The sequence below is a fragment of the Galeopterus variegatus genome, unplaced genomic scaffold (assembly GCF_000696425.1).
Source record: "Galeopterus variegatus unplaced genomic scaffold, G_variegatus-3.0.2 Scaffold2496, whole genome shotgun sequence".
NCBI classification, from domain to species: Eukaryota; Metazoa; Chordata; class Mammalia; order Dermoptera; family Cynocephalidae; genus Galeopterus; species Galeopterus variegatus.
The window spans coordinates 248,600-253,075 of record NW_007728607.1 but is presented as its reverse complement, the minus strand read 5'-3'; the positions used below and the strand labels follow the sequence as shown (position 1 = coordinate 253,075).

At 40.0% G+C, this 4,476-nt stretch overlaps 1 non-coding gene across 1 annotated transcript; it reads right to left on the bottom strand.

Annotated features, from left to right (window-relative positions):
- Positions 1-4,136: 4,136 nt before the first annotated feature.
- TRNAK-UUU lies at positions 4,137-4,209 on the bottom strand. Its single transcript has one exon. It is a non-coding gene; the product is annotated as a tRNA-Lys (tRNA).
- Between the last annotated feature and the right edge of the window lie 267 nt (positions 4,210-4,476).

Genomic DNA, 4,476 nt, shown 5'->3' with positions numbered 1-4,476 from the left:
ATCCTGTTGCCGGTCCCCGGTCCGGTACGGGGGCAACACTGAGGGTTGCGATCCGTTGCAGACAAAAGACAAAACAAACAAACAAACAAACAAAAAAAAACACATTGAGTTACCACTATACACCTAGCAGGATGGTAAAATTAAAAAGAGTGGAAATCATTATCACAACTTTGGAAGTCTGTTTGGCAATATCTCATAATGTTGAACCTATGCATTCCCAGTGATACAACAATTTTACTACTATGTATAATCTCAGCAAAAATGCCTACATGTACACATCATGATATATACAGAAATATTCTCATTTTCATTGTTTACTTGTAATAGCCCCCAAATGGAAACAGCGTAAATGTCCATCAACAGTAGAATAAATAAACTGTGTAATATAAATACAATGGAACATTCTACTGCCATGAAAATGGAGAAACTACTGCTATACTTAATAATATGAATTAATTTACAGGCATAATTGAATAAAAGAGGCCAGACACAAAAGAGGGCAAACGGTATGCCTGCATTTGCACAAATTTTAAGGAGAAGAAGAATTAAACTCTGGTGTTAGAAATCAGGATGGTGGTTACCTTAGAGGAAGAAGGGAAAAGTGACTGAAAGGTAGAATAAAGGAAGTTTCTGAGATGCCGGTAATATTTTATTTCTTGATCTAGATGGAGGTTATTTATAGACTCCCCATGAGAAAATTCATTTACCTCTACCCGTTTGACTTGTATTTTTATTAAGCTATTTTCTAAATCAATTCTTTAAAAGTTTATTTTAGAAAATGACAGTAATGAAACATTGAAGACACCTAGGAGTCATGTAAAAAAAATTCTAAAAGGAAATGAGAGCACAGGTAAGCAGAGCACACCATAACACCAAATCGTTTTTGCTTTCGGAGCTCTTGCTCATGGAGGGAAAATTGGACTTATATTTTGTCAGTTTCTAAATTGAGGCAAACTGAAGTCACTGGGAGCTACTCAAAATGGAAAACCACCCTATATTAGCACATGTCCCTGATGGTATACATTCAGATTAACAATGACATAGAGAGAAACTTTAACCATCACCCCCAGTAAACTGCAGGAAAAGTTATCTTGCCACTTAGGAATCCAGAGTGAAGGAAACGGAAAATATCCTCATTCTGAGAAGTTAAAGCCACGAGGTGGACCTGTAGCACATAGTTTTCCTGGATGTGCATTTCCTGGATAGTCCAGGAATCCTTAAGTCCTAAGCCTGGTTTGAGATTTGTATTATGTATCTATTACTGTAACAAATGACCCCAAACTTAATGATTTAAAACAACAAACATTTATCATCTCACATTGTCTGTGGGTCAGAAATTCAGGGGGATCTTATCTGGGTAGTTCTAGTTCAGGGTCTCTCATGGGGTTGCAATCAAGAAGCCAGTTAGGCATCTAGTCATCCTAAGGCTTGACTGGGTCTGCGGGAGTGCCTTCCAAACTCTCTAGTGGACGTTGACAGGAAGCCTCATTTCTACATGGGCTTCTCCAGAGACAGATCCATCACTTAATATTGGTCACAAAGACCAACCCTGATACAATAAGGTCAGGAACTACACAGGGCATGAATATCAGGAGGTAGTGATCATTGGGGGTCATCTTGGAGGCTGCCTACCTGATTGCCCTCTGGCCATCTATGATCCATGTCTTCCACATACAAAATACACTCACCACCTTCCAAGATGCTTTAGATTTACCATTTAAATCACAACCAAGTGTGTATGAAATACTTTGGGTATAGTTCCTTAAGTACAGCCTTTCAAGTACATAGAGAGGAAGCTTGCTACACAAGGGAGAAAATACCACTACATCTGGACAAGAGTTTACCCTAACTTTTTTTTTTTTTTAAACCCCTGATTTTCAAAGTAAGTAAAAGTCTGGTGCTCGACCAATTAAGCCACATAGGCCCTGAGAAGGCACTCGTATTCCTATTCAGAAATGGTTTCAGCGAAATCATTATTGTTCGTTGATATTGTAAATTCATTCCTGGACCCAGGATGGTTTAGATTCTATGGGCTGCCATTGAACAGAAGTGTATTCATGTACTCTGAGCATTGCTTGGTATTCACTGGTGAGCTGTTACTTGCTCTGTTTGCACTAAGAAACCATTCCTTCTAAGGAATGTAAAATACTATAACACAAGAATCCTTATTATTTACTTACCTACAGTTTGTAGAAGGTGAGACTCAAGAGGTAGGACCAACAGATTATCTTTTCAACGTTTATTGAACAATTAATATGCACCTGTTCATGGGGCACCCGAAAAGAACCTTTTCAATGACAAAGAAAACCAACAAAAGTGATGACACCGAAGTGAAAAGCAACTAGTTGGGAGTTTTAATAAAGTTATTAAAGTTGATCAAATATTTATGGATGTAAGAAAAAAGCAAATCATTAATAGGGAAGAGAATGTCCTGGCGAGAATCAGAAGTAAATGTGGAATTTGTCACTTCCTTCTCCATGAAATTGCGGATACAGGAATACCTCAATTGAATGAATAAATTTCAATTGTTTTGTTGGACAGCAGGGGGGAAGGAATTTTACTTTGCCAGGTAGTATGCCACAGTCAGATAGGCAGATGAGTTTTGGAATTATTTTGTGGGAGAATGGCAGGATTTCAAAGAAAGGTGGGAAAGAAAAAACGACCATGATCATTATAAATCAGAGATTACATATGAGAGTGATTATTGCTAGGAATGGTTAAGTAAATTCGAGTAAAACCCCAAGCTGGCGGGGGGTGCTCAGAAAGCTTGTAGCAGAGGATGGTTTCGATCCATTAACCTCTGGAGGGAGAATGGCAGGATTTCAAAGAAAGGTGGGAAAGAAAAAACGACCATGATCATTATAAATGAGAGATTACATATGAGAGTGATTATTGCTAGGAATGGTTAAGTAAATTCGAGTAAAATCCCAAGCTGGCGGGGGGTGCTCAGAAAGTTTGTAGCAGAGGATGGTTTCGATCCATCGACCTCTGGTCTACGGGCCCAGCACACTCCCGCTGCGCCACTTTGCTAGCTGACACGTGAGGTCTTGCATTGTTCCCTTTAATAATTAAGATCACCTTTTGGTGCTGAGAAAATATTCATCTTTTTTATTTCTTTTAGTCTCTGATGGTTTATACCGGCCCTTTTTTTACCATACAGGTCGGAAATCTGCTACCCGACAACCAGATGGTCTTAGGTCATCACCTCTAGGTGTGCACTCTTCCAACCTGCCAGGGAGTGTTCGAGCTTGAAAGTCCCACAGTCCCCCTCACGCCGCAGCCCCTTGTTGGTCAGAAGGAACCAAGGAGCAGCGAGCCGAGCAAAAGACTGGGCGAAGCCTTCTCCGGCGGAATCTGAGGAGTTGTGGGACCAATTCCGCCGTCCCCAGAGATGAATCGTGTTAACCATCTCATTTGTTTGTGTCAGAAAATCTCATAGACAATAGTTTGGATAAAATAATTTTTTTATTTGCTTGCAAGGGCGCAAGATTTTCCAGAGGATGGTGCCCCTAAAGTATAATAAACCGGGTTTATAGCTCGTCATTACATGGTAGCTACAATTTCTGTTGGATTCCGTTTTGTCAAAAAAGAGAAATATAAAAGGACACCTTTCTTGTTTGCAACTGCTACCTTTTATCTTTAGGTGTGCAAGCTATGCAAACGTTCGGATAAGGAACGTGAAACTCAAGGAGTTGCCTGTGCTGTGTCACCTGTTTTATTTTTTTACCCCGGGGGCAACTGGCCGGCTCGCAGATCCGAACGTGTGGGCATCGTGTTATTAAGTTGCGTCCTAACCCGCCAGCCCTTGTCTGGGAATCTAAAGTAAAGGTCCTAGGTGTTGACATGGTGACTACTCAATACAGTTTCGAGTTCCTTTTTAAAAACACCTCCTCTAGAGACGAAGCTCTCTGATCTTCCATGGGCTGTAAGCCTTTGGTACACTTCCTCAGGAACTTAAAAACTGCTTAAGTCACCTTCCGCTTGGAATAAAGTAGCAAACCTTAGCTAGTGACTAAGGTTGAAGGTAACTGACTTCTTGGCGTTTCCTCACGCTAGGCAGGTAAAAGTTGTCAAACGTTATTAACCCAAATTTCCTTTTTCAAGAGAATAAATGTAAATTAAGGATAAACCCCAAACGCCTGGACAGGGACTTGAACCCTGGACCCTCAGATTAAAAGTCTGATGCTCTACCGACTGAGCTACCCAGGCCCTCGGGCTGGGAGTTTACTGTATCTAAAAATAAGTTCAATGACTACCATAGTTCAATGATAATGTAGAACTATTCTTGCATTTAGGAAAGGTAACTGAACAAATGTTTCATCTCCACAGAGCCAATTCACTCAGCAGTTGTTTATGTTTCCTGCGGGTCTGCAGAAAAGGGATGTAAGTGGCTTCAAGAAAACAATTCTTTTTTTGCTTATAGTTTGAGGAAGGAAAAAATAAACAGAAGAAAATAATAATAAATATTTATGGAAT